Source organism: Chiloscyllium punctatum, chromosome 52 (genome assembly GCF_047496795.1).
Source record: "Chiloscyllium punctatum isolate Juve2018m chromosome 52, sChiPun1.3, whole genome shotgun sequence".
NCBI classification, from domain to species: Eukaryota; Metazoa; Chordata; class Chondrichthyes; order Orectolobiformes; family Hemiscylliidae; genus Chiloscyllium; species Chiloscyllium punctatum.
This window is the reverse complement of record NC_092790.1, coordinates 38,179,452-38,190,014: the sequence shown is the minus strand read 5'-3', so window position 1 is coordinate 38,190,014 and position 10,563 is coordinate 38,179,452. Positions and strand designations below refer to the sequence as shown.

Genomic DNA, 10,563 nt, shown 5'->3' with positions numbered 1-10,563 from the left:
ATAACACAACACCATAATCGTTCAGTCTCCTCTGCACATTTTGTAGAGGGGTGACATGTGACCTCATCAGGGTACATGTGGTGAAAGTAAAGGATGAGAAATTTGCAGAGCGGAATCAAATCCACACCATTGTGTTTCTGCTTGCATCAGAATTATAAAAACAGCAAATTCCAATAAATAGCCATGTTCGTCACAATGAATACCTGTCATTGATACATTCTGATCAGAACTGTGTCAGGATGAATCAGAGAACAAGAAGTTTCCGTCATATTCACACCTACATTTGACGCATAATTTCTTCAGTCACTTTCTCTCTCACGTGAAGAAGGAGCCATGGAGAGGGAAATAAAGGCGATGTTGTTGCTCAATGGCCTTTCTGATATGGCTGAACCTGAAATTGGATTAAACTGCAAGAAACGCTGTTTTGTTCGTTTCATTTTAACTTTGCTGCAACCTCACAATGTTCATTGTAATAATCGGAAGGGAATTAGATTTATCTCATTGGAACGATTGATGTTGTATTCAAACTTGCTCCGACTTTATTTCAGCTTAAGGAAAATACTGCTTAGAAAATCAGAGTGTTAAAATGCAAAATAAAACCCACCAGTTTTGTTGCTCGTTGCTTTGGCAGTATTCACCGAGAATAAAATGGACCAAACATCACGGTGTTTGTCCTCACAGCTTTAACGCAAGTGATTAAAGCAGGACGTCGATCTCAACTTGTCACTTCTTATTTATTATGTAATATCATTCCTTCACAATAAGAAAAATCCACTCAGTTCCATTTACAATGCTTCAGGCAGAATATTATGCCAAATCTTTGAAAATCCAGAGTTTTTGGAACCGAATCTTATTCAGCTGCACACATTCACAAAATTTCTTTACATTTAAAGTCAACCCACTTAGACATTGTTTCCCCGAAACTTCTGACCGACTACGCCCCACCCCTACACCTTTACCGAGACACACGCTGTCGCCCTCTTGTGAAATGTATTCCTTGTATGTCAACAAATGTGCCTTTCCAAATATTTTGGAAAACAGATTCTCGGAGTGACAGCGATTCTGCTCTCATCTTTTCTTTGTCCTTCAAAGGTTTTATCAAAGGGTTTGAATGTCTGACGTCTAGATGTTTACTCACTTGAAATAGGGAATTTTCCACCTATTTACTCTGTCCAAACTTTTCATAACATGAAAACCCCCAATTAGGTCTTTCTTGGTTCAGGGATAACTGTTCTAAATTTTCGAAGACAACAAGTGAATAAAATCTCATCCTCAGTAAACCCCGTCAGCATCGACTCTAGTGGCTTTACCCCCAGTAAACACCGTCATTACCCTGTCCGATAGAATCACAGAATCCTACAGTGCAGAAAGGCATTTCAGTCAATCGAGCCGGTGTCGACTCTCTGAAGAGCATCTCACCAAGACCTAGTTCTCCTCCCTATTCCCGTATATTTCACCAGAAGAAGGGGCAACCCTCCCCATTATGATGTCAAATAAACCTGTGGGACTATAACCTGGCGTCCTGTGACTTCTGACCTTGTCCCCGCTTTACTTAGTTCACTTAATTTACTGAAATCATTCCCTGGATACGACAGGGCAATTTAACTTGACCAATCAACATAGCCCTCAGACCGAACAGCAGTGCGAATTACTGAGCCAATGTTCCATTATAGTGAGCAAAACCTGAATCATTTTTAATGCTTTTATACACTGGTAACTCAGCCACATCAAAGCAAATCAACACAATTTCAACACTTCAATCCGGAACAAGTCTGCCAAATGTTTTTTCCTTTCCAACACTGTAACAAGGTGCATTTTGCCGAAGTCACATGTTTGCATTTTCACTGACACTCTGCCTCCCTGAGAGCAGCAGCCCTTTCCCACACTGATTCAGGCAGCACTGTCCTTCCTGTGACATGCCCCATCGAGAATGGAAGGACAGGTATCAATACCCGCAATTGGGAATGGAGCGACAGTTTTAAAATATTTACACTGTCCCCAGTGGAGACTTGAGCCCTGTGACAGACGGGGACACGAACCACTATACTACCGAGACCAAGAGACTCAAAGGAGGCCCTTCAACCAATTGTGATGACAGTTGTCAAAAACAACTGCCTAATGAACTGAATCCCATTTCACAATGTTTATCCCACAGCCTTATATGTCATGGCATCACAAGTTCACATCTGAATGTTTATTCAGGTTCTAAGGGTTTCTGCCATTCTGAACAATGCAGACAGTGTATTCCAAATTCCAACCACTCACTGGCTTATAAAGCACTTTTGCACATCTTCTCAAACCATTCTGACTTTCTTCTTAAATCTCTGACCCCTGCTAATCCTCCATTAATGGGAAACTCGTTCAGTCAACCCTGTCCATACCTAACCCAATCATGTCTCCTCTACATCTCCTTTACACTGCGACAAACACTCCACTCTGTCCTGTCTTTCTTCACAACTGAAACTCTTCATCCCAAACAATATCCCGGTAAATATCTCCTACGATTTTCTGAGTGTGATCACATCCCTGCGACTTGCAAAACTGCAATCAACACTCTTGCTTGAGTCTAATGAGCATTTGTTTTAAAATTTCTGGATTAGTATGAGGGCAATTCTGGCTATGCCGAATTTATAACCCATTCTGAATTGCTCAGAGGGAAATTGAGACTCAACCATATTGTTCTGAGTCTGAAGTCACATGCAGGCCAGACCAAGTAAGGACATCAGATTCCTTCCTGAAATGACATCAGTGAACCAAATGGTTTTTTTATTCAACAATTGTCAATGGATCTATAGTAATCAGTCGATTCTTCATTGCAGATATTTGCTGAATCCAAATTTTACAATCTGGCATGGTGGGATTCAAGCCCGAGTACCCAGACTATTACCTGGGTCTCTGGATTATTAGTCCTATGAAATTACCACAAGACCAACACAGAAAACCAAAAAAGCTGATCTTTTCCAATAAAATGTCTTTTCACCAAAACTGCCCTGGGTATTTTCCATGAGCCTGACGCTCCAATTGTCTCTGGCCTATGTCAGTAAAAGCTGCTGCTTGGGGATTGATTTCACAACCGCGGTATCCAAATGGATCGATTTGTTTGAAGGCCCCGTTGGTGGGATTGGGGCACGTTCACCCAACAACAGTAACCGCAGCAGCAGCACAGACAGAACAGTATGAATGTGAAAGAGAGTGATAGATTGGGCATTGCCTCAGAGAAATGGAGGGAGGGACGGAAAGGAGGTTTAATGATCGTGGGAAGGAGAGAAACCTCCGACAACGGGAGTGTTTCAATCCTGATATATGACACGCAGAGATGTAAGAGAGCGGAATTTGAAGGTAAAATAATTAATTTCTGAGCTTGTGTCACAAAAAGGACAACGGAGAGAACACTTAGTGCCGTGATTTGGTTTCAAATCGAGGTTGCTGTGGTCACAATGCAAAATACCGACAACCACGATCACAGTAACCACAGAACAGGATGCTTGCAAGCAGCAATAAGTATACTAGCAGAGGAAATGTTCGGAAGAACAGCAAATGTACAATATCCGTACTCTGCAAACAGTGACAGACATGTGGGACCTGAGAATGAGCTGAATCTTTCAGTTCGATGTCCTCAGAGGCTGTAGAGATCACTTGAATAAGAACGTTGAAAGATGGGATTGATCGATTTCGACAAAACGTCAAAGACTCGGGGGACAGGACAGTATATTGTTGAAATGCATGCTTCAATAGCATTTTAGCTTAACATCGGCACAGCCGCCCAGATCCAACCGGAAATAGGGATGGGAATCAGTGCGCAGAGTTACCAGTGATGCAATAGGTGAGCGTGTGATGGTACAGAGGCTCAAGAAATTCCTCGGTTGAATGTGCTCCTGCTCAAAGGAATGGTTGTCCCCGTTTATACGATCATAGCGATTTCCGGTGCATCTTTCTAAGACAGCTGAGTGGCACAAGTGGTGCGTGTTGAGCCCTTAACTTTGCAATGGTGGGTTTAAAAGATGATTTTGCTGTTTGGATCTGTGTTTCCGACACTGGCGGTGGCAGCTACATTTGCTCGCATCAGCTCAGTATCAGTTTCTTCCACACAGTCAAGACTTCAACCAGGAGAAGTTGGTGTTGGATGATATTTTAAACTAGTCATCCTTGGGGGTTGGTTCACGGAAACGGTGATGTTTACGTTCGACAAATAAAACTTGAAATACAAGCCTGACCTCAGGAACAGAGATCATGACTTTAAGCCATACTCTTTATGTTGTACCAAAATGCAATACCTTCCATTTATCCAGATTGAACTCCATGTTACATTTTTCAGTACAACGACTCATTGGATTAAGATCCTTTTGAAACTTAGATAATCTTCATCACTGTCTACAATTCTGGTGTCGCCTGCAAACCTATGAAGCATGCCAGCTGTGAGTTCCACTGTTTTCTCATATAGATCAATGATTCCTATTTACTTGTAGTGGCCGTGATTTACCAGTGTGCAGATCATACAACAGTTCGTCATGCAATTAACCATGAGGAAGAAAGCTGCAGACTACAGGGAGATACCAAACAATTGGAAATAAAAATGGTGAAAGCAATTCATTCCAGGGAAGTGGGTGATAGTGAAGCAAAATTAAACTTCAAACCAGCTGCCCCCGCTCCAGTTGCAGCACTCAGCTGTCTCAGCAAGATGCAGTGTAGATTGCTGTTATTATAACCGGGAACAGATTTTCCCTTCTGCCCCGCCTTTGACCAGAAGCACTCCCAACCTCGGAATTGCTTGCGCCTATAAACCATCATAGAAACCGTGCATTCTCCGGTTGATTCACTTGAACCATCGAGTATCTGTGCAACCTCATTCCCATCTCGATTTCAAGTTGCATCTTCGCGACTGCGCCACTCAGTTCCTCTGATTTTGGGGCTGGGATCTGGGACTATGTGGCAGCAGTGGTTACTGCCTTGTGTGGGGAAACTCGAGAAGTAACCGATGTTAAACTGCATTGCTATTGAAATATGCCTTTCAACAAAAGCTTGGTATAAACAATGACTGCAGATGGTGGAAACCAGATTCTGGATTAGTGGTGCTGGAAGAGCACAGCAGATCAGGCAGCATCCGAGGAACAGTAAAATCGACTTTTCGGGCAAAAGCTCTTCATCAGGAATACAGGCAGAGAGCCTGAAGGGTGGAGAGATAAGTGAGAGGAGGTTGGGGGTGGGGAGAAAGTAGCATAGAGTACAATCGGTAAATGTGGGAGGGGATGAAGGTGATAGGTCTGGTGGGAGGGTGGAATGGATTGGTGGAATAGATGATAGGCAGGTAGGACAACACAGGAGAAGTCATGGGGACAGTGCTGAGCTGAAAGTTTGGAACTATGGTGAGGTGGAGGAAGGGGAAATGAGGAAACTGTTGAAGTCCACATTGATAACCTGGGTTGAAGTGTTCCGAGGCGGAAGATGAGGCATTCTTCCTCCAGGTTTCTGTTGGTGAGGGAGCGGCGGTGAAGGAGGCCCAGGGCTTCCATGTCTTCGGCAGAGTGGGAGGGAGATGTGAAATGTTGGGCCACAGGGCTGTGTGGTTCATTGGTGCGGGTGTCCCAGAGATGTTCCCTAAAGCGCTCTGCTAGGAGGCGCCCAGTCCCCAAATGTACAGGAGACTGCACCGGGAGCAACAGATACAATAAATGATATTGGTGGATGCGCAGGTAACAAAAGCTGCACTGTCCCCGGAGTCCTTGTTGTTTTGGAGAAATATATTTATCTCAGCCCTCAACACATTAATGATGGAATTAACACAGCCACTGGGGAACCGATGTTAAACAGTCAGACCATTCTGAGTTCCCACATATTTGCTACTGTTCGCTAAGCACTGATAGTATGCATTTGGTGCTCTGCCTAACATTCCTTATAATACTGTACTTAGAGCATGCACTTGATGTGTTCGTCTGTGGTGTGCTGTGATCGTATAGTGGTTAGTACTCTGCGTTGTGGCCGCAGAAACCTCGGTTCGAATCCGAGTCACGGCAATCATAGCTCTGTATGTCCCTGTCTTTTGTGAAACACAAAGGAATCAGTTGTTTCAAAGTTTTGATTTTCTCCAAGGTGATTTTTTTCCTCCAAGTTCTGCTCGCTCACATCTCTGTGTTTCATATGTCAGAATTCAAATCCACCCGTTCTCAGAGATTTCTTCCCTCCTACGATCACTAACCGAACTTTCCATCCCATACCCCCATTTCATTACTTTGGAGATGTCGGTGTTGGACTATGGAGTACAAAGTTAAAAATGACCCAACACCAGTTTATGGTCTGACAGGTTTAATTGAAGCACTAGCTTTCAGAGCGCTGCTCTTTCCTCATGTGTTTGCGGAGTCATTTCCTATTTCATTGAGGCATTGCAGAATCTAATACAGACTCTCCCATTGATACCGATCAGTCTGTATGGCTGCAGTCACTGTTGCTGGGTGAACGTGCCCCAACCCCACCATCGGGACCTGCAGACCATTTGATCCATTTGGTTACCACTGTTGTGAGATCAATACTCATGTAGCAGCTTTTACTGATATGGACCAGATATTATTGGGGTTGGGGGGGGGGGGGGGGGCAAGCTCAGGAAAATGGCACAGAACAGTATCGGGGAAAAGCGACTTCATTGGATAAGATCAGTTTCACTGCTTTTCTGCAATGGCCGAGCGCTATTACCACTGAACACTGAACTGTTAATTCAGACACCAGGTACCTGGGTTTCACTCCGACCATGCTAGGTGGTAGAATTGGGATTCAATAAATATCTGGAATTAAGAATCTAATAACTCCTATATATCCATGTTCAATTGATGAAAAAAAAACTATCTGACGTCATTTAAGGAATGTAACAGCCATTCTTACCTGCTCGGGCCTCCATGTGACTCCAGAATCACGACAATACGGTTGAGTCTCAACTACCCGCTGTGCAATTTGGTATAGCAATCAATACTGCCGAGCCAGCGACGCCCTCATACTGTAACAGAATAGAAAAAAAAAAGTTCATTAGGCCCCAGCTAGATTACTGTGTGCAGTTCTGCAATTCAGAGTACTGCATGGATGTGATCGCACTGGGAACGTTGCAGTAGAGATTCACTGGGATATTGTCTGGGCTGAAGAGTTTCAGTTGTAAGGAGAGATTGGACAGACTGGGGCTGTTTGTCTCCGAGCAGAGGAGATTGGAGAAGACATGACTGAGATGTACTAAATACTGAGGGATATGGATAGGATAGACTGAAAGAAGCGTTTCTTATTGATGGAGAGATCGAACACTGGGGCCAAGAGATTTCGGGAAAAGGCAGAAAGGTTTGAGTAGATTTGCGGAAAGGGTCAGAGAGGCGGAAATCATTCTAACCTTAATAAAAAACTTGAGATGTTGATTTGCGATGCCAAAACATGTAAGATCATGGGCTCAACGATGGAAAACTTGATTCAGGTCGTTAAGCAGTTGTGTTTGACAAGTGCGGCCACAACAGGCTGAAGGGCCTCCTTCGACGTTGTTGTCCTCCACAGTATTGTGGTTAGTGTCCCCACCTGTCACAGGGCTCAATAATCCGCTGGGGGCATCGTAAAGGTTTTAAACCTGTCGCTCTGTTCCCCAGTGAAGGTTATTCATGGCTGGCCTTGCATTCTCGATGGGACATGTCTCAGGAAGGACAGTGCTGTCTGAATCATTTGGGGAAGTACTGCAGCTCCTGGGGAGACAGAGTGTCAGTGAAAGTGCAAACACGTAACTTCAGCAAACTGCACATTGTGTTTGTGTTGCAATCAAAACCATTATATAGAGTTGTTCCTGACTGATGTGTTTGATTTAAAGCAGGAATCTGAGGAAGAAAACAGAATGAACCCATTCAGATCTGAGTGCAGAAACATTTCCAGCAGAACTACTGAGGTTGTACAGCGTAGAACCGCGTTTGGATGTATTGAATTCAGGTTGATGGGCGCAGCTTGCTTTCACTAGGCGGAGTTGCCAGTGTGTAAAGCCATTACACATGATCCAGATAGTGTTCAATGTGATGTTACATTTGATCAGTGGTTCGCACTGCTCTGAAGTCTGTAGGTTAGGTGGATTGGTCATGTTAAATGGCGCTCATCTGTCCAGGGAGTGAACTCAGTAAGTTCAGTGAATTAGCCATGTGTAACGCAGTGATAAGTTCAGCAGTCACAAGTTGCCAGGTTTTATTCCACCAGGTTTATTTGAAATCACAAGCCAGAGGTCTGCGGGGATAGAGACGGGAGCTAGGTCTGGTTGAGATGCTGTTCATAGTCTCCCGACAGACCCGATTGACTCAACTGTACTTTCTGCAATGTAGGGAATCGGTGATTCTATTAGAGAGGACACTTCCAGCGTTTACTGTGCTGCTAAGACATTGGAGACGATGCTGACGGCATTTAGTGGGGATGGAGTTTTATTTATTTGTGTTTTGGAAAATTTGAAACTAAACCAAGGAAAACCGAATGGAAGTTTTCCAGAGTATTTGAGGTTTGGAGAGAGTAAATATGTGGCAAATTCACTTTTTCAAGTTCATAAATTTCTGAAAGTCAAGATTTCAAAACCATCGATGTAGGACAAAGAAATAATGGGGGCAGAATTTCTGTCACTCAGACAATCTGTTTCCAAAATATTTGGAAAGGCACATTGAGAGACACACAAGCAGTGAGTTTCAACAGGAGAGAGACAGCGTGTGGCCAGGTAAAAGTGTAAAGGAGGGTGTAGGGGGTAGAAGGTGCGAGGAAACAATATCTAATTTGGACGACTTCAGATGCAAAGAAATATCGGAATCGTCTGCAGCTGAGTAAGATTCAGCAAAAAACTCAGTGTTTTTTAAAAGATTTCTATTAATATTCCACATGAAGCATAATAAATGGAACTGAGCAGATTTGGTATATTGTCAAGGAAAGCTATTCCATAATGAATAGGAAGTGACCCGTCTCTTGGAGATCGATTTCCTGCTTTAATCCCATGCCTTAAAGATGGGAGGAGGATCGCCATGATTTTGGGTTCATTTGATACCCATTGAAATCTGCCAATGTAACTGAGCATCAAAACTGCCATCTTGTTTTGTAGTTCAACCTTCTGTTTTTCTCATCAGTATTTTCGTTCAGCTGAAATAAATTCGGAGCAAAATTGAATGCAACATTGAACGTGGACGATCTTGCTCTTGCCCTTCATTGTACCGGAGATTTGTGAGAAATCGGTACCTCATCAAAGTCGAAGTAAAGCAATTTGATTCTGTTGTAAGTTACATTGGGATAATGAAATGGAGTGCAAACGTTTCTTTTCTCCTTTCATTCCATCTTGACATTCTATGAATTTATGTCGAATGAAAGGGGAACAAATAAGGAAAGATCGAGTGCAATAGTTTATCCAGTGGGATTGTGAATTTTAATGTAATACTCCACACAAAGTTCTGATCAGTAATTTAAACAGTCAATTGAATTGGAACCGCAGAAAACTTTTCCAATGAAATGAATCTTTCAGTCTTTTACAACCTTTTGCTGTGTGAATCATACCGTGATCCATCATACAGCGTGATCACCAAGTTGGCAACAATATTAGATCCACCAATTTTCTTTAGCAATCACAACATCTGCACATACCCATCTGCGGTGTGCCCAGTGCCATTTGTTGTATCCAGGCCCCAACACATTTCCTGGTCATGAACTTATGAGCATACTTCCTGATCTATCTGATCAGATTGAGAAACCTTTTCTATCACTTCATCCCCTCCCCTCAGAATTCTAAAGGTATCAATTAAATAAGGCGTTAGACCAAATGATGTTGGATTGGAAGACGGACATTCAGCGCATCGAGTCTGCTCCACCATTCAACGAACTCATGGCTGATCTGATAATCCTCAACTCCATTCTCCAGCATTGCCTCGACAAAGCTTTATCATCTTTCTGGTTAAATATCTGTGTGGCACAGTTTGAAAATACACAACAATTCAGCTTCAACAACAATTTCGGCAAGGAGTTCCATCGATTTACTGGCCCCTGAGCAAAGAAAATGCCGCATAGTCGTGTGCGGCCCGGTGGCAAAGTGGTTAGCGCTGCTGCCTTACAGCACCAGAGACCCGCGTTCAATTCCTGCTTCAAGTGACTAGCTGTGTGGAGTTTGCATGTTCTCCCTGTGTCTGCGAGGGTTTGCTCCGATTCCCTCCCACAGTCCACAAATGTGCAGTTTAGATGAATTGGCCATACTAAATTGCCTGCAGGTGGGTCGGTGCAGACTTGTTGGGCTGAAGGGCCTGTTTCCACACTAATCTAATTTCTGAACTAACCAGGCAATATCGCATTCTGCTTTCCTCCGACCAGAGGGTGAACCACCAGCCCATAACTACCCTGTCAATGAACATTTATAAATGTTATTATGTGATTATAGAGCTCCCCTCCGTCTTCTTTGTTTCAAAGAGAATAATCCCAGCCTTTCATTCCACGAAGCTCCATTTTCTCCAGTGTTGACAACATGCTCATTAATCTCTCCTGTCCCTGCAGCGTCCTTACATATTTTTACGGCAGGCGGAGACATTTATGCAAAGAAACGGTTGGAATTTC

At 43.4% G+C, this 10,563-nt stretch overlaps 1 non-coding gene across 1 annotated transcript; it reads left to right on the top strand.

The window, feature by feature from the left end:
• The first annotated feature begins 5,939 nt into the window (after nucleotides 1-5,939).
• trnah-gug (transfer RNA histidin (anticodon GUG)) lies at nucleotides 5,940-6,011 on the top strand. The gene has a single exon. It is a non-coding gene; the product is annotated as a tRNA-His (tRNA).
• The last annotated feature ends 4,552 nt before the right edge of the window (nucleotides 6,012-10,563 follow it).